This window comes from Diabrotica virgifera, chromosome 6, assembly GCF_917563875.1.
Source record: "Diabrotica virgifera virgifera chromosome 6, PGI_DIABVI_V3a".
In the NCBI taxonomy this organism is placed as follows: Eukaryota; Metazoa; Arthropoda; class Insecta; order Coleoptera; family Chrysomelidae; genus Diabrotica; species Diabrotica virgifera.
In genome coordinates, this window is record NC_065448.1 from 169,046,332 (window position 1) to 169,071,678 (window position 25,347).

General features: G+C 34.0%; 1 protein-coding gene across 1 annotated transcript in view; it reads right to left on the reverse strand.

Annotated features, from left to right (window-relative positions):
• The window catches only part of LOC114328368 (paired box protein Pax-6-like), a 336,662-nt gene that overhangs the window by 95,627 nt on the left and 215,688 nt on the right, over positions 1–25,347 (reverse strand). The gene's annotated exons all lie outside the window — the stretch shown is intronic.

The window sequence follows — 25,347 nt, forward strand, 5'->3', positions numbered from 1 at the left end:
ACTAAAAGTGCGAATTTTGTTATCAAATTTGGTATGTAGGGTTTTGCATTTGAAACATCTTTTTCAAATAACTTTTTCCGATATCTCTAACTCGAAGCAAAATATCGAAAATTTACTCTGTGGAGTCGCAGTAGGCTGCGTTTAAAGTTATTTAAATTTCAGCTATCTTAAAAAAGGTCAATATTCAACCTGTATGACTGTGCAAAACTTTAAATCTGTATTTATTTTGATAGCCAAAATATAGGGCTGTCTTCATCTTAAATGCGATACACTGTATATAATATGTACATAATATGTAATTTCCTTTCTGTAAATAATTTTGTTGTTGAACCATAAAAGGATAAACCGTTCTTGGAGAAAAATTTAATGGCTGCTATTGTTAGTTGAAGAACGTTTCTCCAATGTTTCTTGTCTTCTAAATAACTTTTTTCCATTAATGTTACAATTTTTCCTGTTGTACTGCTTCTCTTGACTAACGTACCAATTGATGAAATATGTTCAGGAGTTTGCTTATGTTGAGTAACTGTCCTATTGATATTCTTCCAGTGATTATACCCATCGAAAGTTAGAAAAACAATAATTTTCGTGGAAATCAGTTTATAAACTTAACAATAAACACGGCTACATTTAGGACTGTACACTAACCACTCGCGAAGAATTTTTTCCCCATTAGCTTTCATTTTATAAAAAATTGCACTTTGCAAATGTCTGGTTTTATTATTATCCAATTGTGTTCACCAACAGATTCACTAATTTTATCAATATATTGATTCGGTCGATTATTTATAAGATATTGTTAAAAATCCAAATTTAAATGTTTTGGCCAATCCCCTATATCGCCAGGAAAAGAGTTATTGACATTGTCGTTTTCTATACATAGGATATGACGGAGATGTACTTGTGACAGGTCAAGTCGCTTGAAAATCAACAGTGGAGCCATCATTTATCATTTCATGTTCGTAAAATGAAATAATTTTGATTAGTCATTTTGTTATTGCAATAAAAAATATTTTTTTGTGATCTTTCCGGGCCCTATTTAAATGCGGGCCCAAGGCAGATGCTTCACGGGCCTAGTGGTAAAATAGGCCCTGCATATAGTCGTAGAAAGGACTTAAAGGGAAAAAAGTACGGTTTATGATTTAGCAAGACCTCAGTAAAGCAAAATTAAAGAAGCTGCATGAAATTTTCATTTTCTTCTTCGTGTGACATCCTTGGTCCCTTTTACTCTGTCTACAGCGGTTCTGAAGAGTACTATTGTAATTTTTCCATTCCACTGCTTTAACCATTTTTCAACCAGGACGTGCGGCGTCTTCTATCCTTTTTATCCTTCCACTTTCCCTTGTATAACCAATCACATCAACTCATATTTATTATTTCGTAGTATGTGACCAAAGTAGCTCATCTTTCTTAATGTTTCTGCATTTGCTGCGTGTTGTGTTCATAATATTTTTCACATTATTCGATAATACAATATCTCAAAGCTGGCAGGTCTTTTTTCACGTGCGTCCGTAATTATCCAGGCTTCAACTGCATACAAAAGGACAGAGAATACGTGGCATCTCGATAGTCTACATTGCTTCTTCTTCAATCTTGTTCTTACTGATAATAATGATTTTTGTCATTTTGTATTCAGAGCCATCCCATACCTCTCGCAGTACTGCGAAGTGCGATCAACCAAAATTTGCAGCCCTTCTCTGCTGTCTGCAAGGAGTATTTCATCGTCTGCATAGAGCGTTTCCCGTTAGGAAGCTCTCATACCAAAAGCGATATCCGATCGATATATGTAACACGCAACATCCCATATAGTCCAGACTGTATCGTCGTCCCCGTTAGGTAAATTATTTCGATCCGTCTTTTTTTGCACAAACGTTTTTACTTAAAAAAAGGTCCTAATAACAAATACACGGTGCCGGGAGGTGCCGCGGTCGGATAATTGTTTAAACAATTTTTTTAAACAAATTTAAAAAATCAATTTTTTCACTTTGTACCAATTTTTTAGATTCTTTGGGACATTATGAGCAAAAAAGGTCTCATGATTTTTCTCGAAAATTAATTGTTGTCGAGTTATACGCGATTTAAAATTTGAAAACCCAAGGCTTTAACTCTGTTAAAAATTTTTATTATGAAAGTCAGAAAGTGACTAAATCAAAGTTTAAAGCCCCCCTACGTGATCCTGAAGAAATTTTTGTCATTAATTTATTACTAAACTGTTTTTAACTATTAGCACTAACAGCGTATTGAGGCGGCCGTCAATGTGAGTGCGAGTAAGATGCACCATTGGTTGCCGGAATGGTGCATCTCTTTCGCACTCACATTGACGACCGCATCAATACACTGTTAGCGCTCATTGATAATAATTTAAAAATAACAGCTTAGTAATACATTAATGACACAAATTTCTGCAAGATCATGTAGGGGGGGGGGGGGCTTTAAACTTTTATTTAGTCACTTTTTGTCTTTCATAATAATAATTTTTAACTGAGTTATTAAGCCTTGAAAATGGTCATTTTGGTGTTATATATAATCTTAGCTTGGATTCCAGGCCATACTGGAGTAAAGGGGAATAAGAGGCTGATAAATTGGGAAATATAGGCAAGACTTTAAACGTTTCTGCAGACATTGAAATATATAAATTTGACTTTTTACCTTTCATTAAACACAAAATTGTAGTTTGCGTTGTAATTGAGTTTAAAGTTGAATGGACAAAACAGTTTAAAACTAAAGGGAAATGGTATCAACAATACCAAAGTGATTTTTCTACAAACCCTTGGTTCCACAAATTCACATTTGTCGATCGAAGGCACTTGACATTAATTATTAGGATGCGAACGGGTCAATGCCTCACACCAGATCATTATTTGTTTAAAATCAATTATAGTGATACTCCTTTTTGTGAATGTTGACAAATAGGAAGTATAACTCATATGTTATTTGAATGCCCAATTACAAAATAAATCAATTTGACCTGTATCAGGAACTTGTTAATATAGGAAGTCCAACCCCCATTTCAATATAAAATCGTCTACATCAGTGTTTCCCTAACTTATATAAAGCGCAACCCCTCTTTGTTAAAAAAAATTGTTCACGACCCCCTACTCATCACCCAAACCAAAATAGCGACAAAAATAGCGTGCCTAATTTACAACTGATGGTTTCTCAAATTTTATTTTACTTTACTGTTTAAATTCAAACTAAATACATTTAAAAAATTCAACAATTATTTTAATAATTGCGATCTGTCCCATTAGTACACTAGTAGTACTTCTGCCAGACTAGCATTTACAATAAAAATAAATAATAAAAAGTCGACTCCACATTGTACACCGCGACATCTTTGTGTCTACATCGCAATACTTTTCCATGATATTCGCGAAGGCTCTACTCCTTACTTCGCTACTAGATGGCACTCTGGAACGTTCTCGTAGCCTCGTTTTGGCTTTATATAAGCGGCGATGTGCAATGAGACCTCAGTTCGAAACAGCACGTTATGGCGAATGCAGCGGTATTAAGTAATGAGTAAATATTTTGCGACTTACGTATTCCCGTTTACGTATTTACGTCTACGATAAATTACAAATTATGGATAAGTTTTTAAAAAGAAGTGCAGAACCATCTACGTCTGAAAGTGGCAGTAATAAAAAGAAAAACAGACTTTCCAGTGATGAATATCTTAAATATGGATTTACCATTATTTCCAATAAACCACAATGTGTTATTTGTGGAGAAGTATTGTCAAACGAAAGCATGAAGCCATCAAAGTTACTTCGACATTTAAATAGCAAACATCCAGATAAAAAAGACAAACCCGTAGAATTCTTTGAAAGAAAGCTGAACGTCCTTCACAAACAGCAAGATACTTTTCAATTGGCAACCACTACTAACGAAAAAGCATTATTAGCAAGTTATAAAGTTGCTTATCGCGTTGCCAAAACTAGTAATCCGCACACAATTGCTGAAAATCTGATTTTGCCAGCAGCTGTTGAAATGGTACATATAATGATTGGTGAAAAAGAGTCTGCAAAGTTAAAAACAATACCTCTGTCAAATAATACTATCCAAAGAAGAATTAGTGATATGGCAGAAGATATTCAAGCGCAAGTTGTGGAAAATCTTAATAAATGCACGTACTTCTCTCTTCAAATGGACGAATCCACGGATATATCTAACTGTGCCCAATTTATTACGTTTGTAAGATATGATACAAATAATGGCATTCAAGAAGATATTTGTGAAACGCACAAGTAAATATATTATTGACTGGGGAAAATGTATTGCTATATGCACAGATGGCGCTAAAGCTATGACAGGACATCAATCTGGTCTTGTCGTCAGATTACAAGAAATAATACCTAATGCCACATGGAGACATTGTTTTTTACATCGAGAAGCTCTGGCGTCAAAAGCTTTACCTCCTGAAATGGACTGTGTTATGAAATCCATCATTAAAGTTGTAAATTCCATTAAAGGAAAAGCTTTAAAGACCCGTATTTTTCGAAAAATCTGCGAAGACATGGGTGCTATATTTCAAAATCTTCTTTATCACACCGAAGTAAGGTGGCTTTCAAGGGGCAACGTCTTAAAAAGAGTATTTGACTTAAGAGCAGAGCTTTTAATGTATTTGAAAGATGAGAAGTCCCCATATGAAAATCAATTTTCCGATCCTATTTGGCTTTTGAAGCTAGGTTTCCTTGCTGATATATTCGAACAATTAAATATTTTGAACAGTAATTTGCAAGGTCGCGACATTAATATAATTACAGCCACAGATAAAATTAAGGGGTTTATAAGAAAAATCGATTTATGGTCAACTTCACTTGGCAAAAGCAGCTCGATTCATTCCAGTGCGTTCAGGAAATTATAGAAAACGTATGTTACAGTGCTACAAATTTTGAACAAGTTTATGCAGGCATGCAAGTTACTTTGCTTAATTTAAAACAACGGCTCTGTGATTATTTCCCCGAAGAAATTCAAAACAGTTATGACAGTTGCAGATGGATACTGAATCCGTTTTTAGCCGATTCCTTTCAACATGCTGAAATACCAATAAACATGAAAGAACAACTTATTGAAATATCAAGTGATGGAATGTTGAAGCTCCAATTTTTTTCCCAGAACCCGGACGAATTTTGGACCAAAAAGATGCAGGAATACCCTCAGTTGGCGAATGAAGCTGTAAAATGTTTGGTTCCATTTGTGACATCATATTTATGTGAGTTAAGTTTCTCGTCTATGACTGCCATTACAACAAAAGTGAGAAATCGAATCGTACTTGAAAACGATATAATTGTGTGTGTCTCAAATACACAGCCTAGATTTGAAAGACTAGTTTCAAAAAAACAGGCGCATGGGTCTCATTAACATTGTAATATTTGACTTTATTTTTTTCTTTTACTTTTAAGGACTTTTTAAGGACTTTTAATATTTAGTTTTATGTTTCGTTTGATAATTAATTGTTAATTTTTATTTACGGCTTTATTAAAATAAAAATACATGATTTAACAAAGTAGTGTTTTTGTCTTATTTTGGAAATTTCCGGCGACCCCCCTAGTACCTCATTGCGACCCCCCAGGGGGTCGCGACCCACACTTTGGGAAACACTGGTCTACATAATATTAATGACCAAATCTTAAGAACGATCAATCAATTTATAATAATATTTCAAATTAAAATATAAAATAGTTATTTGACAATCATAATACAATGAATTTAACGAAGGGAATATGGAAAATCCAGACCCTTTGAAAAGAGGATTCAGCGTTTTTCAAATTTTAAATCGCGTATAACTCAAAAACAATCAATTTTAGAGAAAAATTACAAGAAACCTTTTTTGCCCATAATGACCCAAAGAATCTAAAAAAATTGTACGAAGTTAGAAAATTGATTTTTTGAATTTGTTTAAAAAAATGTTTAAACTATTTTCCGATCGCGGCACCTCCCGGCACCCTGTGGATTTATTATGAGGACCTCTTTTTCAGTAAGTTTGTGCAAAGAAAACGAATCCGAATAATTTACCTAACGGGGGCAACGACATAGCATGGTCTAATAAATATCACCCGTTAATATATGTATTCAATGCACTTAAACTATTACCTAGAATTCTTTGAAACGTCGTCCGGGGTCGGATTCTCAAAAAAAGGGCCAGAGTGTGCCGTTGCATATGCCCAGATGTGTATACATATTTGGGATTGAAAGCGTAGAACGAGAGGGATCCTAGGGCATTATAATTTTTGAGATAATAGGTTTATTGAAATCAATTTTTTACAATAATTTGTTTACTTACATAATAAACTTAAAAAAGTCTTAAAAGAATAAACATGCTTGTTGAATTATCTATCTAATGTTTACAGATTAATATTTACAGTTTTTTGACAAATAATTTTTTTCTAGTATAATTTAAATTTGTTAAATTGGTACACAAATCCCTTTTTTCTTTAGTCCAAGTAGTAAATAATTTTATATATATAATCTATATCTAAACCTTTCTTAAGGTGTTTGAAAAATACATTTCATGCATCTATATCATATACAAATCGTCTCCACTCTTGCTTATTCTTGGACCTTCGTTTCGCTTCAGTCCAAGTTGTATTTTTCTTCAGAATTCTTACCACTTCATCGTTCCAGGTTTTCTTTGGTCTCCCTTTTTCTCCCTTGTTTTTTACTGATGCCTCCCATACGCGTTTTACTTGTCTATTGTCGTTCATTCTACACAAAACCCAAAAAGATTTAAGCTTGTTCTTATCTAGTATTTGTGTTTTTGGTTCGACTTGTAGTTCTTCTCTTACAATGCTGTTTCTTATTCTATCACGTCTTGTAATTCCTTTTACTTTTCATGAGTACTTAATGTCCATTGAGTTTATTCTATTTTTCGATGATTGTGTTAGCACCCAGCTCTCACTACCATAGGTGGGGATCGGCCTGAAGATCATTTTATACACCCCCATCTTCGTCCTATTGCTTACTTCTTTCTTTCCAATGAATGCTCTGTTTAAGCTGTAGTACATTCTGGAAGTCATGGTTATCCTTTCGTTGACTTATTCTTCTGATCTTCCTCCATTTTCTATTTTCACACCTAGGTATTTATGTATATGTTGTTACTTGTTCTAGTTTTTGGTTATTTACCTCTATATTTACTTGATTATCCTCATTTCCCATGACCATTATCTTTGTTTTCTCCATGTTTATTTTCATATTTCTTTCCCTAATAATACAAAAAAATAATTTTTTATACAAATTAACTTAAGTGATATTTTTAAAGTTTATGGGCAATTGATAGTTTGTTCGCTGACGGTAAAATAATGCAAAACCTATAAATTTTAAAGATCCGCTTAGATTGACATGAAATTTGGCATATACATATATAGGTAGCATGGGGGCGAGTTTCATCCCTTCTCGAGGGTGAAAAAATATACGTTCAAAATAAGACCGGAAATGGATAAACTAACTAATTCTAAGCAACTTTTGTTTCATAGTATTTTTTCATTAAGTTAAAACTTTTCGAGTTATTTGCGAGTAAGTATGTTCATAAAAAACACATTTTCAGACGGTTTCTTGCAACTAACTTAAAAAGTAATTATTTTATCGAAAAAATAACATTCTTAGCAAAAATATATCCCATAAAAAAGTGAAAAAAGTGGTTTAAGTATGAGATTACCTAGTAAAAGAAGAGTTATAAGTAATGAAAAACACATTGATACTCGCCAAATTTCAAATTGAATATATCAACGTGGAATAACCAAAAAATAAAGCACTTTTTGGGAAAAACTCATTACCACTTTTTTTAAATTGTTTAAAAAACTTTAATTTTGTTTTAGTAGCAAAAGTAAGCAAGTTACGCTTAAAATAACGTTGGTCCCTTCCTTTTTTCGCAAAAAGAAATCCTGAAAATCACCACCTAATTAGCATCCCCAGTGAAATTATTCCTACTAATATAATATGATTCTTTTACAACTTATTCTTATTCGCATACTGCCCAGAGCTTTTCATTCTCCAATTGCTTAATTTTACCATTAAGGCTTTTCAAGATTTTGCTTAGACTTTCTTGTATACTGTTTTTTTTTGTACTTTTTTGGTATTCTCTAATTCCTCTAATATTTTTTTTTCGTGTATGGAGCCCTTCATATTTTTTACTTCGTAAATAGTATATTTATTCGTATTGTTCTGTTTTCTAGCGACACTCTGACACCGTATGTTGTTATTTTTTTGACTGGGCCATTGGTCCTTGGAAGATAGGTAGGTAGGTAGGCCCTTTTTAATAAAAGAAAAAGTATTGATTCCAAATGTTTTTTATTTTGAACTGCCTCCTCTTGACAGACAAAAGTTTATGGCATCATTTTTTATGGCATCATTTAACCCGAGCTTCGAATCTCCCACTGACACTTGTTTTCTGTTCCAGTTTAAGTCAAAAAGCTTAAAGTTGCAGTTTACTGAAGTTCCAAAATTGGCACGCTCCTGTATTCTACATAATATATAAAATGTGTGATGCGACGTTATCTCTGTTGAGTGTAAACAGATGTACGCTATTAATTATGAACTGTGCAACATTTTACGTATGAATTTTATTTTATGTGTTGCATTTGGTCTGAGAGCTTCCTTAGGGAGCTCGCAAACCAAATGCAATATCCCTACATCGCATAACATACATTGCGGAAAGATACGCACTGAGTGTCACATCTGGTTTTCGGTGAACAAAATTCCACCGAAAGTCACCGAAGATTCACCGAAGACCAGATGTGACACTCAGTGCGTATCTTTTCGCAATGCATGCCACATGCGATGTAGGATTTTGCTTCGGTATGCGAGCTCTCTTAAGAATAGAATATTGCGGAGATATTCTCCTTCTCATAGGCATCTTTCAGTGCGTCACAGTTTTTCGATTTCTTTCTAACGCATTAAGTTGTAAGTGACAAAAAAACGGTAGTACGTCCGTGATTAAAATCATTTATAACATTTATTCTAGTTGTTGATAGATGGCGCTATAATCGAACAAAAAGTTATTTATGTATTATCTATACGACTATAATCTGTACATTTTTTAAAACTATACAAATCAAAGAACATACCTCTTTATAAATGAAATAAACACAATTGATTTGTTTTTATACCAAATTACTATTACGATTCTGACAACTGTCAGTTTTAACTAAAATGTCATGCTATGATATGATTCTCTACATTCTTAAAATCATAATATATTACATCATTAATGACACATTGAAAGACTGAGAAGAACTTTAAATTATAGTCGTATATATATGTATGACATAGTAATAGTATTAATTGCGGAAACAGCAGAAAAATTGAAATACAACTTAGAGAAATGGAACCTAGAAGCAAGCAAATACAACTTAAACGTAAACAAAGAGAAGACTCAGATAATGAAAATATCAAGGAAACAAGGAACGGAAGATCAAATAGAAGTAATGGTAGACCAACAAAAAATAATACAGACAAATTCATACAAATACTTTAGATGTAGAGTAATATTTTTAGTGTTATTTTATGTGCTATTAGATTGAAAACTTAGTCTTTTGCTAGCAGTTGCCGCTAGGGCATCCCTGCCATTTCGTTCGTTGCAATCCGTAACTGCACGCCGGGGTTTTTCCTCTGGTTGGGTCAGAGAGAGCAGCATATGTGCCTCCTGATGAGAGACTAATAAGTTTCGAAACCGGTAGAGGTGCTTGCTGCACTTTCTGATTGACTAGGACTAGAATATAGTGCGTCTGTATTTTCGTGTTGCAACAAATTCGAAAATGGTTATTAATTTTTGAATTACCTAGTATAATATTACAAAACCCTATATTTTAAAAAATAAAACTTCGAGGAGAATCCAAAAATGTAAAAATATACAGGGTGTTCTATGAAAAAAAACATAAGTATATGTACAGGGTGAGTCACCACTAACGGGACGGAAGATTACAGCGAAATGGTAAAAGATTTGAAAAAAATTTTAAATAAATAGTTTGTAAGTTGATAAAAGCTACATTTTAAAATTATTTTGAAATATACAGGGTGTCCCAATAAATGGCGGCGTATCAAAGTTATATTTTTTCTTATGGAATACCCTGTATTTTATTGCATTTTTAATTATCCCCAAAAAATAAGGTAGTGTTTCATAAGGCTTCCCTATACCTATGTACAGAGCGTTCTGAGTTATGTTGACTTTTCTTAAAATGTATAGTTTTAAAAGAAGGCTTATTCTCAAGTTATTCAAGAAATTATAAAAATATTATTTTTACATCTAAATTGTTGGATATTGGTTGAATGTATTCCATGATTAATTATTACACATTTATCTACAGGGTGTTCAAAATTTACAGTTTCATTATTGAAGTATTCAATGTGTCATATGATGCTTATTTTAAATGGAACACCATGTATATTAATAAACAATTATACTTAACAAATTTACCTCTTTCGAATGGTATGTGGATGCCCTATACCTAGGTCTCATAGTTTTTGCGTAATTTACAATTATTTAAATTCTTAATCTGTAAATCGATTTTAAAACAAAAGATGAAGTTAATTAATGTCATTGTATGACATTGTCATTTCATGACAAAACAGTCTGGTAATTATCTTATAATTAATGCATTCCATGATTGATTATTACACATTTATTTACAGGGTGTTCAAAATTAACAGTTTCATTATTGGATTATTCAATGTAATATAATATGATGGTTATTTTACTAGAACACCATGTATATTAATCAATGATTATTCTAAACACAGGTTCCTCTTTTGAAAGGTATATAGATGTTCTATAACTAGGAGTCATAGTTTTTGTGTAATTTACAATTTTCTTAAACGGTACATCGATTTTAAAAATATTTATAGTCACTCTCGATTTTTAAACCCATCATCTTGGCATAGTTGTTATAGAGTGTAGTTGTAAATAAATATGTAGGTATATTTTTATTTGCTGATTTGTAAAATAATTTTTTTCGTTAATGAACATAACTAAATACATAACGAAACATAAAGAATCTTAATAAAACAAATACATAAATAATACAAAATGAACCACAACTTACTATAAGTACAAAATTATCAGTTATGTAATACACGTTCAAAATGTTTATACAACAAGCGATTTTAAATGATTTGTTTACATTATTTAACATAGCTGGTATTATAGACGCAAAAGTGTTCGAAATTCTTAGTTTCATAAAAATATCATCTGATGTAGTAGGGTAGGAAGTGTAGCATTTACAATATTTTTAATATAACCCCATTTAAAAAAATTCATCTTGGTCAATCTTGGTGGCCTAGGTGGCCAAATATTTCTAAATTTTATGTTGAGGTTGTTCTTAACATCACGTCAAAAATAAGCAGGAGCTCCGTCCAATTGGAGCCACATGTTTGTTCGCACGTCGCACGCTAATTGGAAGGTTTTAAGAAGGATCCAAAAACTTGTTTTAAAGAATTTAAAAAAGTTACTCCATTCAGATTTTCGTCAAACGAATATGGGTCGATAACGTACTCGCTCAGAATACTGACCCAAACATTAACACTTCATCGATGTTGGCGATGTAGTAAAATGTTTGTTTTCGTACTTCCGGGCCTAAAGTGACAACTTCACTCCCTTGTGACAGGTACTAAAGTGTCACATTTAATCCCTCCGGGATTAAATATTGACGAAACTCCCGGAACGATTAAATCACAAACAAACGAATTTAAGGGATATTTTATTGAAAAATATAATTAATTAGAATGGTAATTAACGTTAATATTCAAATTAATATTGTGACAGTTCGTCATATTGACCAGTCTTTCCTGGGTTAATGCAGCAGGTAACTGACGAGTAACAGATAGGTCCTTTTCATATTGAACCAATGTTTCTTTACAATGACACTAGTAATGACAATGTTTCTAAATTATAACTGTCACAACGCAATGTTACTATGGTAACTTATTTTAAAGACAGTTTATTAAATGAGTTGAAGAGAGAAAAAACTGATTGAAATTATTGAAATAATTAATAAAATCATACCGGAAGTACGAAAAGTATCGTATATACCTTGCGACTGAAGTACATTTAATCCTTCAGGTAAATTATGGCCCTCCCTGCGGTCGGGCCATAAACTTTACCTTCAGGATTAAATGTACTACTTCAGTCCCGCGGTATATAATGTACTATTACTGTATCATAATAAAATGAAAGCTATGTCTATCAACTAGACGATTATTATGAAAAGTAGGTAGATTCGTCTGTACACAATACATTCTTAAAAGAAATCAGGATCTTCTCCAAATTCTAAAGTCTATAAACGAAAAGCTAAACGTTCATGTTCTGTCTAATGCTGGTGTAGTTGAGTTTGATACGGATAATAGTGGTTTTTCTTATGTATTCTACATACACTCGTTTGACTGATTTCCAATTGACTCGAAATTTTTCACGTACTAGTATTTGGGTTTTCCGTAACAGAAAGCAGGACATTAAGTTCGTTGACGTCATCAAAAATAAATGGTTTATTTTTATTTAACTTTTCGTACCTATGCAACGTTACCAGTAGCACGGAATCTATCGAGAAATCGCTTAAAAACGTCCTTTTTTGGGTGTCTTCTATCAGAATACTTGTAAGCGTAAACTTTAGAAGCTAAGAGACAATTTTAAAAATATCCCCCAATGCAAAGAAGCATGTCTACTCTTTCAAAGATAGCGTGATTATTCATTTTTAGGAACAATTAAATTTGAATGTAATTGGCTCTGCCAAAGCCATTTTTAAGTAAAAAAAATTGAATATCATACACGGATGTTTATAGTTTTGATAATTACCAGACCATACTGTCATAAACTGACAATGTCATACAATGACATTAATTAACTACATCTTTTATAACCTAAACTACATCTGTTTTAAAATCGATTTACAGATTAAGAATTTAAATAATTGTAAATTACGCAAAAACTATGACACCTAGGGATAGGACATCCATATATCATTCGAAAGAGGTAAATTTGTTTAGTATAATTATTTATTAATATACATGGTGTTCCATTTAAAATAAGCATCATATGACACATTGAATACTCCAATAATGAAACTGTAAATTTTGAACACCCTGTAGACAAATGTGTAATAATTAATCATGAAATACATTCAACCAATATCCGACAATTTAGATGTAGAAGTAATATTTTTATAATTTCTTAAATAACTTGAGAATAAGCCTTCGTTCAAAACTTTACATTTTAAGAAAAGTCAACATAACTCAGAACACTCTGTACATGGGTATAGGGAAGCCTTATGAAACTATACCTTATTTTTTATGGACAATTAAAAAATTCAATAAAATACAGGGTGTTCCATAAGAAAAAATATAACTTTGATACGCCGCCATTTATTGGGACACCCTGTATATTTCAAAATAATTTTAAAATGTAGCTTTTATCAACTTAAAAACTACTCAATTTAAATTTTTTTCAAATCTTTTACTATTTCGCTGTAATCTTCCGTCCCGTTAGTAGTGACTCATCCTGTATATCACCCTGTCAATACGGGTGGCCCTGTATATTTGAACATATGTTTAAATTATGGTCCTATCTGTGCCCCACCTTTTACCTAAATAACTTTGTCTCTTTTCTCTTATGACAAACGAGTAATTGGACTTTGTCACACTAATGCCCCATCCTGTATAAAATATTTAAACTGATCTGATGAATTCGCTTAGAGAATCAAGGGTTATTCACTTATTTAAAACTAAACTTTCAAAATGATATCCATGTGCATTATGTGCAAACTGTATTAAAACATCTTCCACCGTTGTATTTACGCATTTTATCCAACTAACGCTTCTAACGCATATGATCATGCGTGCGGTTTTCCTTTACCGATTTCAATAGAAGGGGATCAAAAATTCCCGTATAATTGCAGTAGGTGTGGTTTTAAATGCCCCTATCATCGCACCTATGCAGATGCATCTGTGCTTGTTACACACCGTTCATGGATAAATCGACAGCGTTTACAATGGTTCACACCAATAAAGTAATTGTGCTTTTAACATGTTAAATATCCCCGTACATCGGTTATTTGGATCCTTTACCCTTACAAAGATTTATATGTGCCTAGAGGAAAGCAATGTTAAGAGGTGATTTATAATATTATTTTGTATATACCTATAATGTATGCATAGTATTTTAAATAAAAAGTAATGAGAAACTATTTGTAGAGAGAGGACTGAAATCTGCATATAATGTTAAAATTTTTCTACGAATTAAACAAATTCCAAAATTTTGCAAAAATATAATACATTTGCCAGAATATAGTTGTAAAAGTTATGCCACACGTAGTGTAGAATGTATACAAGAATACAAAACCGCTAAACGCCCTAAAAATGAGTGGCGCATACAATATTCCAGCTACAAAAGATCTGATATGAATATTACGTGGCGCGAAAATGTATTTTCATTTTGATGCAAAACAAAATTTTAGTTTTATTTTAAAACATTTTTCCATATTTGCTCAATTTGAAGTAAAACGCGCAACAAAAGAGTAACTTTGATACAGTTTGCATTTTGAAACTCTTTTGTGGCGCGTTTACTTCAAATTTAGCAAATATTATGAAAAAATCTTTTAAAATAAAACTAGAATTTTATTTTGCATCAAAATGAAAATACATTTTCGCGCCACGCAATATTCATATCAGATCTTTTGTAGCTGGACTATTGTATGCGCCACCAATTTTTACGGCGTTTAGCGGTTTTTTATTCTTGTATCAGGAGTTTTTCAAAGCTATTTATAAATTAAATGTATGACGTTGAATGCAATGTTTCTAAATTACACGTTAAGATTTATAAATGATAAATGGTAGCCTTTGTCGCATTACCTCCCAAATGATCTAGTGTCCATCGAATGAACACTAGATTTTTTTTCTATTGATGGACAGCCAACAAAGGTTCATGTACTACAAGTATATATGCCAACATGCGATGGGACAGATGAAGAAGTAGAAGAGATGTACCAGTTAATAAACAGTAACATCGCTAACATACCCAAAAGAGAGCCAGTCATAATATTGGGTGGCTGGAACGCAAAAATAGGCAAAACAACATCAGAAGAGCTGCTGAAAGGAACAGTTGGTGGGTTTGGAATAGGCGAACGAAATGAGAGAGGAGAAAGGCTATTACAATTTGTCATCGACACTGAACTTAGTATCATGAACACCATGTTTAAACATCACCCGCGAAGACTATCAACTTGGACTTCACCAGGGGGAAGATATAAAAATCAAATAGATTATATTCTTGTCAGCAAACGATGGAAAAGTTCGGTAGTAAACGTAAAGACAAAACCAGCGGCGGATTGCGGAACAGACCATAAACTGTTACAATCCGAATTCCATATCAAATTTTGTAAGAAAATTGAAACATCTAGAACAATTAAATATATTCCTAAAGAGCCTGGAAAATACAAAGAAACACTAAGACATAGTAACACACCAAACATTACTGGCGATCCCAATCAAACATGGGAACATACAAAGACGTGGATTATAGACGCAATACATATTACAAACCCCAAAGAAACCCAACGGAAAGAAAAACACTGGATGACTGATGAGACACTGAACCTAGTAGAAGAACGAAGAAATATTAGAAACAACGCTGCAAATCCAACAGAAACTGAAAACAAGATAGCAGATGTAAACAGACGCATAAAATCATCAAGTAGAAGAGACAAAAATAATCACATTAAAGAAATATGCAAACAACTAGAAGACCACTCCGACCGTCAAGAATCTAGAGAACTGTTTGCCAAAGTGAAATACTTAACTAAAGAGTTTAAACCACAAACGCAGGTCATTAAAGATAACTTGGGAATGATCATCACCAATGCAGAGGGCATAGCAGCGACATGGAAACAATACTGTGAAATGCTGTTTCATAGTGACCATGAAGACGTGAATCCAGAAGAAATAAATGACGAAAAGGAACCACATATTTTAAAATCGGAAATAGAAACCGCAATAAAAAAATTGAAAACTAGAAAATCTCAAGGAGAAGACGGAATCACGGCGGAAGCACTTAAAGAAATGGGAGACATAGGAGTTGAAGTGATGTTCAAACTGTGTAATGAAATCTGGAACACAGGAAAATGGCCAAATGATTGGTGTAAGCTTACTTTCATACCCATTTATAAGAAAGGCTCACCAACTGATTGTAATAACTACCGCACTATAGCCCTGATCTCCCACGCAAGTAAAGTCCTTCTAACTATAATTAACGAGAGATTAAAATCAATACTTTTACCACAGATCCCACAAGAACAATGTGGATTTGTCCCTGGAAGAGGCACACGAGAACAAATTCTTAATCTCAGACAAATTATAGAAAAATCTAGAGAATTTAATCTAGAAACATATTTGTGCTTCGTCGACTACTCGAAAGCGTTCGATAATGTAAAGTGGCATAAAATGTGGGGAATACTGAGAGACATGGAGACCCCGAACATCTAATATACCTGCTGAATCAACTGTATATCAACAACACAGCAAACGTAAGAGTCAACAACACATACTCCGATAATTTTAAACTAAAAGCCGGTGTTCGTCAAGGATGTATTATCTCTCCCACGTTATTCAATATATATAGCGAACACATCATGCGCATTGTATTCGACGGATGGCTAGGAGGAATATCAGTCGGAGGCCGAAAAATCAGCAATCTCCGCTATGCTGACGACACTTTAGTACTAGCATCATCAACAAATGAACTGGAATACATCATGTACAGACTAGATACTATTAGTCGTGAATATGGACCTAAAATTAATGTACAGAAGACCAAGGTAATGATAATCGATCGAATTAGAAATAACCAGCCGGAAATACGAAACGTAGCGGGGTTTGAAGTGGTAAGCCGTTTCAATTACTTAGGTTCTGTTATCACAAACAATGGTGGATGCGAAGAAGAAATACGCCGACGCCTTACAATGGCCAGATCAGCAACGGTCAAACTCACTAAAATATGGAAAGATACGGCCATAACCAGGAACACGAAACTGCGCCTGGTACGGACGCTTATCTTTCCTATCGCTACCTATGCTTCAGAAACTTGGACCATTAAAAAGTCCGACTCACGACGTATAATGGCCTTTGAAATGTGGGTATACCGTAGAATGATGCGCATACCCTGGACAGCACATCGCACAAATATCTCAATATTATCAGAACTCGACATCAACACTAGGCTTACCACCATCATCAACCAAAATATATTGAGGTACTTTGGACACATTACCAGACGAAGAGAAGGCATGGAGAGGTTGGTGGTTGAAGGCAAGGTAGAGGGTAAAAGAACTCGAGGAAGATCGCCACTCCGATGGTCAGACCAAATAAAATGCGCCACCGGTTACTCTCTGTCTGAGGCAGCACACCGCGCACAGGAGAGAGAAGAATGGATAGCAACCATTCGTCAAATACCATAACGTCACCACATCCTAACGAAGGATAAAGGATAGAGGAGGAGGAGGATGAAGCCTATAACTTAAAAATTCGAATTTTCCTGGATATGAGGTATACACCGGTAGATTAGTCTAGAGTTCTTCTACAAACACTTAGTTATTGGCGCAATTCGTAGGTTGAAATTTTGAGTAATTGTCGAAAAACCAAAATTTTCAAAGTTTAGTTTTTCAATTTTTCGGCTATACTGAGCTGTATGTATGTCTGATCGTGACGTCTTACACACCATTTGAAAGCTTAACTCAACACTATTGATTTGGTGTATTTGCGGTTCTCCTGTCTCTTCTTGAACCGAAGATATATATATACCCCCCAAAAATATGCCGTTTTGTACCTACCAAGTCCTATAGCTACTAGCTTGTGGTTGGTCAAAACTCACAAACTACACCGGTTCTGAATCGGCCCTGACCTCCTCTTCAAACACAGAAAAAAATTCAGATCGGTTTAACTTTTCCAGTCACATACATAAATACATACATAATCATACCGATACATCAGTATCAGAGTGCACCAACTCAAAAAACATAGTTCTTCACAAATTAACTTTAACTTATTTTCTCTGGGAGCAAATATTTTTAATCTGTTGTAAATGGTCCATTTGTTTTTCAAATAGAACAAAATTTTGGAATTAGATGTTTATTTTATGGTTCTTTTAGATGATAATTTCTGTTTAATTTTTTTTTTTAAAGAATTCAGATTTTTTCTTGAGTTGGTGCACTATGAAACTGTCGACGCATGATTTTTTTAACAGTTAGTGCATTTTGTACAGGGTATTTGTATGGAATTCAATTAAAATTATTTTTTTTTTCTTATAAACTCATTATTGTTTCTTTGTTATGAAAAAATATAATAAAATCAAAATAATATTGAATTGTCTTATTATTATAACTATCTTATTTTGTGTGGCTGGTCTTTCTCAACTCTTAGAATTTGTATTTCGCTCCATTTTATTTTGTCTCCGGCTTCTTTTTTATTAAGAATTTCATACACTTCGGCAATTTCTTCTGTAGCGTACCAGGCCGTCCAGTTTTCTTCTTCTCTTCTTATTCTTTTTGTATAGACATGACGGTCTGTTTTCACAATGTGCCTCTAGTAAGTTGTCGTTCCATCATTTTCGTGGTCTTCCCACTGATCGTCTTCCTACTGAAGAACCGTCTCTCGCTATCCTGACTACTATATTTGTTGTCATTCGGCTTATGTGGTCATTCCATTCTATTCCTAGGTTTCTTACCTAGTTATTGAATATTATCCACCTTGCATCTCTGTCGTATATCTGTACTTCTAGCTTGTCGCATATAGTTTTACTATCGATTTTTCGAAGGGTTTTCATCTCCGCTGTTTCGAGCAACCTTTTTGTCCTCTCTGTGTCGGGTCGTGTTTCTGCCGCGTATATCATTATTGGTCTAATTACTCTTTTGTAAATTCTGCCTTTCATTTCTTTTCCGATATTTTTATCGGGAGTTTTTTTAGCCAGGCTAATTATTATTGCATAATAATAGTAGCATTTGCGATAAAATATAGAGCGGGTTTCCTTTTATACCCTATTCCACGAACATACGCCTGTTTTGGATTACTTCGACAACGAATATTTTACTATGCAAAATAAGAAGAACGAAAGTAAATTGCAAATTACACTGTTGTTTATTGGAATAATTATTAGCGCCATTTACTTTCGTACTTCTTATGTTGCACAGTAAAATATTCGTTGTCGAAGTAATCCAAAACAGGCGTATGTTCGTGGAATGGCCCATAGGTATCTTTTTTCTTTTTCTGTGATGGCGTGCATCGCATCACCCTCATTTTGAGTATGTCCAACTACTAAGCATTTGTGGGCTATGCTTTTTATTGCTAAGTTTTGACAGTAATATAAAAACAAGCAAGCAATGAACTTGTTTTTGTTTTCGCCCGGGCAATTATCGGAGTAAAATATGTGCTCATATTGAGGTCCATGATTCATTAGATACTGCCAAAGACCCATATTTATTTCATTAAAACCTCTGCTGGCGATACGTTCGTGCCACAAAAAACTATAACCATGTTTGTGAGAAATATCAAATATAGTGAAGTTGTAACATGATAGGCGTCTCATGTAAAAAGAAAATCACTCAGATCTCCATTTGGTAGTGATAATACAACTTGGAGATGAAAGAAACAAACTACAGTACTGTCATCTTCCTTTGAATCCGTGATATCCAACTCCTTTTCTAACCGAATCCGATTTTTTTCTCTGATATGTGCATCATCCTTAAGTTGTTGTAATACTTTTTACAACACTGGTCTTTTTTGGCTGAAAAAAGGCAATATTAAAATCCCTGTTGAAAATCTTCAGTTCTCCTCTACATTTTTCTTGGTAGAGTCTGTACATGGTGGCTAAGTTTACAGATTTGTTTTTTCTTGCTCCGCAATAATGAGAGTCAATTACTGGAAAAGATTTGATGTGGGACCGCACGAATTCTTTTTCATCATCTAGCACCATTGGTCGCCAAGCATTTTTTTTTCTCCGCGATTGTCATTCTGTGCAAACCCTAGCTCTGTTCTTTTTTTAATTGCTGTGCATGCTTTTTCATTATTATCCTATTCGAAATGTTCAAAGTGTTCATAAAGAAAACTTTACATACTCTTATTTTTTCATTTCTTATCTTAAAGTAATAAGCTCTATTTTCGCTTCTAAGACTCCCTTCTTTCTTATATAGTCGGTTCGCTAAACTCAGACACAACTGACTAGTAACTTTAGTAAGTAATTTTGCCAATTTGGTAATATTGGCAAAAAAATAATTACTAAATAGTTAATAATAATTACTAAATAGTTAGTAATTTTGTCAATTTTGGCAAAATTGGCCAAAAACAAAAAAAAATACCTACTTAAATCACTAGCCAGTTGTTTCTGAGTTTAGCGAACCGACTATATTGATATTTTGGCTTAACTGGCATTACATTGTTAACTATAAAATCTCGCTGCCTATTTACATCACCAAGACCCCAGTAGTTATTTAGCAGTTCTTCTCTTTCTGTATCACAAAATTTTTCCGAACATTTAATGTAGCAACGGTCAGTGTAACCAGCTTTCACAGACCATTTTGAGTTAGTAGCTGACAACAGTTTTACCGATCAAGTTTCATTATGCACTAACTCTAAGTGATGCGGTATGAAACTACGACGTTCTAAACAAAATATTCGATTCTGCATGTTGACAAGTCAAAATTTTTACGATGGTGTTGGAATTTTGAGATGGTGTAATTTGAAACTGATAAATAAACATATTTTAACCATTTCCTCATACTTATCTCAATATTGAAAAATTTTTAGTTGGTGCAGTCTGATACTGATGTATCGATACATATCCACAAACATTTTCCCTTTTTTAAATAGAACTTGAGTCATACTTCTGAACTCGGTAACTTTTGAATGGTATAACCGATTTTCAAAATTAGACATGCGTTGGAAAGGTAATGATCAGTACTATTAGAAGCCGTAAAGGTCGGACTTAAATTTTCGAAGTTTTTGGGAGTTTTGGGGACGAGAACGAAAAACAGACCCTAAATAGGAAGGGCCGTAACATCCACACCCTTGGACCAAAATGGATGGTTGACATAGAAATGGGTGAGTCTTTTTCTGAACTTTAAGATGGGAGTTGGCCCAATTTTCAATTCAGTCAGATTTAGAAAATCGAAAATTTCGTGTATATATAGTGTCGAGTGTAGGGGGGTGTGAGTGTGCGCCACTGGCGAGAACTGCCGTTCTCTGGTAATAATTAGAGTTTGGTCACAGTGAAGTTAGATAATCGGACCCCCACTTCAATAGTGCCAGAACCCTAAAAAAATAAAAAATCTGTTTTTTGGTATTACCCGTTCCTTTAGGCGTTGCCTTTATTGTGGAATAACATATAATTAGGGATGGACTCGAGCCGAGCTGAGCTTTTGACAAGTTTGAGCTCGGCTCGAAAGAGCTTGAGATAGAATCTCGGCTTGAACTTCAAGCTGCAGTTTGAGCTAGTGGCTCGTGTCAGCTCGGCTGGAATCTATTTCATATTTTACGGGCACACTGTATATTGAAAATATACAGTCTGGACTACTTATTCTCAAACAAAGTATCAGTCGTGGCAGAAATAAATTAATTAGAAAAAGTATTAAGCATTAGCTCAAATATTGACAAGCTCGGTAAGGAAAGCTCGGCTCGAAAAAAATTTGATTTAGCTCGAAGCTCGTCTCGCAAGAAACAAACCGGCTTGAGCTCAAGCTTGTGACCATCCTCAATGACAGGGGGATTTCCTGAATCCTCTATTGTTCAACCTGATTATGGATGAAATAATAAAAAAGTAAGAATTAAAAAAGGATACTAAACAGAGCCGGATTTGAGGCAGTGGGGGCCCCTGGGCAGAATTAGTGTGGGGGCCCTACCTACCACCATTAAAAAAATGTTGATCTACTTTTATAAATATATTTTTAATTAATAAAAAATACATACAAGAGTTGTAACAAGTTACAGTAAAATAATAAAAATAAACACATTAAGATGTAGGTACCTATGTAGTTATGTCGGACATATATAGTTGCTTTAAGACATCGTGTTCAATGCTCATTATAGAGAGATGATTCAAACGTTCTTGGCCCATCATAGACCGAAGTCGATTTTTAATTAAATGATTTCTACCCACTGCAGTTAATTATCATAATCATCACAACTAAATATAAACAAAGTGCCACCTCAACGTTTGGAAAAGCACATGCTTTTTTTTAGCAGTCGGTACATTGTTCTTTGCTTAATTTGATAAGCCGATTTTCTCTTTAAATGAATTGAAACATTCTACAAATTGTACCAGATGGACACCTAGGTTTTTATCTAAATCATTGCTATAAATGTTAGGAAGCTTTAGTGAATGAACTTCAATTTCATTGAGAGTTAAATTTTCCAAATGATGTAAAAATCCAAAATTAGAATGAAAGGATTCATATGCAGAAAGCCTCTGACTTAAAGAGGTAATAAAGTGATCTATAATAGCGATAAAATTTTGAGTCCTAAATTTCTCTGACGTTCTCATATCTTTCGAAATTGTTACGTCTTGGCTGTATAAATTATTTAAGTGATCTAAGTACTGCCACTTCTGAATTAAGGGCAATATTTGGATCTTGGAGAATACGACTTGTGCTGTTTGTCCTCTCTAAGATCCTCTCTGTATCCAGTAAACACATGCGATTATAGGTACAAACCATTTTCATCGTTGCGAGTTTTAAATTTTTGCTCACCGTCTTCTGAAATTTTGGATAATTCTCCATTTGGTCTGCGTTGCTGTCGCTTAAAAATGCAGCTTTTAAACATTCGATTAACAAGTTGTATTTACATGCAGAGGAAGTAAAAAATACATATAGTTCTTTTAAGAAATCAAAGAATGTTATGCTATGTTAATGCAGGACAACGTTCAGAAGCAGCTTGTGCAACTAAATTTAGAGAGTGGATGGCACAAAGAATCCACTACGTCAAGATAATATTATGTTCTATAATTTTAGCCTGAACACCATTGTATTTTTCACTCATAACTGACGCATTATCGTAGGACTGTCTTCTGCAGTTTTTCAAGTCGATATCATGTTTTTGCAAAAATGTCATTAGAGAATTAAATATATCTTCTGCTTTATGACCGTGATTTGGCAAAAATATGGTAAACCTTTCAACAGTTGTGAAACCTTCTTGGTAACGAAATATCATAGTTAATTGATCGGTATGTCATTCATCAGGTATGTCGAGTCAAGAGAAACTGAACAATATTTTGACTTCTTAATCCCTGAAACTATTTCATTTAATACTCTTTGACCCATCAGATGTACAATTTCTTCACATTTGGTTGATGAAAGATAGTTGACATGTCTGCTTCCAGGATGAATATTTATTAATATGGTGTTTCAAAAATTCATCATATTTAGCTAATAACTCGAGTATTTTAAAATAATTTTTCTATTTTGTGATAAACCTGACAACAATTTTCGCCGTGAAATGCTAAACCTGGTTCACAAATAAACTTTATAACACTAAAATTAGTCTTTTAGTTACCATTTTCCAATGATTCTTTATTTCTTCGGCCTGTTTTGGTATTTCAGTATCAAGTCGCCCAATTCTTTCGTGTGCTTTAGACATTTCGTGATCCATAAGCCTACTATCTGCATGTTTCCAATCACAAAATCCACTGTGGCTAAAATTTGTACGAACACTAGATAATAATTTACAAAACAAGCAATACACTCGCCCGGTGGAAGGTGAAAAACATAAGCATGAACAATGTATTATATCACCTTCACACTCCTTCCTTTTATACTTGTCATAATGTCGAGTTCCTGTATCTCCTGCCAATATCTGTTTAAATGAACACCTCTTACCTTTGGAGCTTTGTGGGGGCCCCCGGAATGTGGGGACCCCGGGCCGCTGCCCAGCCTGCCTCCCCTTAAATCCGGCCTTGATACTAAATGGGAGAAAAACAACTTGAAATAATCTGCTATGCAGAGGATACAATACTAATATCTCAAGGTAAAGACTATTTGCAACGTCTACTGCACCAATTTAATATAACCACCAGAAAATTTAACAAATAAATTTCCCCAAAAAATACGAAATGAATGGCTATAACAGCAAATCCAATAAGATATAAAGTAGACCTGGAGGGTCAGATAACAGAACAAGTGATGGAGTTTAACTATCTAAGCGTCACACTATTACGGAAAGCTCGAAACATAAGTGGAAGATCAAGTAAATAGAGCAAACAGAGCCGCAGATTGTCTGAATGAAATAATATGGAAAAATAAAAATATCGGAAAATAAATGAAAGGCAGATTTTACAAAACAGTCATCAGACCTATAAAATAAGCGGAAGAAACACAAGCTAACACATCTTGTGTCAGCTAGAAACAGCAGAGATGGAAATCCTTCGGAAATCGATGGTAAGACACTATGGGACAGAGCTAGAAGTACATATGCAAGGTGAAGAACATTAATAACTGACTAAGAAACAGAAGATATTATACTGTGTATATAGATTTTAAATAAGCTGTTGATAGTGTGAAAAGAGGCAAATCCTGGAAGACCTTCGTAATCTTGGTATGTCTAATACATATAATATCAGCCTCATAAAAATGATATTGCGGGTTCAAAAGCCGCAGTCAAAGTACTGACTTCCCTTTTTGACATCAACATTGGAGTGAGATAGGGAGACGCTCTATCAACAATGCTATTCAACCTAGTTCTTGAGTCAGTTATCAGAAAAATCAATGTAACTGTCCATATAAATACCAAAACAGTACAATTTACTGCAAATGCTGACAATGTAGCTATCATTAGGTAGTAGGAACAAGCCACGACTAATTCAAGCGTTCAAAGAAATTTATTCTGAGGCAGGAAAAAGGGGACGGGGTACATACTATGCTATAAAAATTGATGACATCGTAATTATTTGACAAAGAAACCAAAGAGGAGAGAGGACAGCAGGAAAGAGAAGAGGATCGGGACAATCGAGTAGACGAAATTCATATCAAAGATATAGAAGAAGGATTGGCAAGAATAAAGATTGGAAAAGCGGGAGGTGCCGATGACATAAATCCCGAGATGATGAAGTACGTGGGAGAACGAGGCAAGCTTTGGCTACTGGAAATAATGAGGGAAGCATGGAGAACAAAAAAGATAGCGAAAGACTGGAAAGAAAATTTATTGATACCAATACGCAAGAAAGGAGATGAAGCGGAATGTGATAACTATAGGGCTATATGCTTATAATCAGTGGCATATAAAGTCTACACCGGGATAATAGAAAGGAAGCTCAGGAAAGAATTGGAAGGAAAACTAGAAGAAGAACAAGCGGCTTTTAGGAAGGAAAGAGGAACAACAGATAATATGTACCGGGTG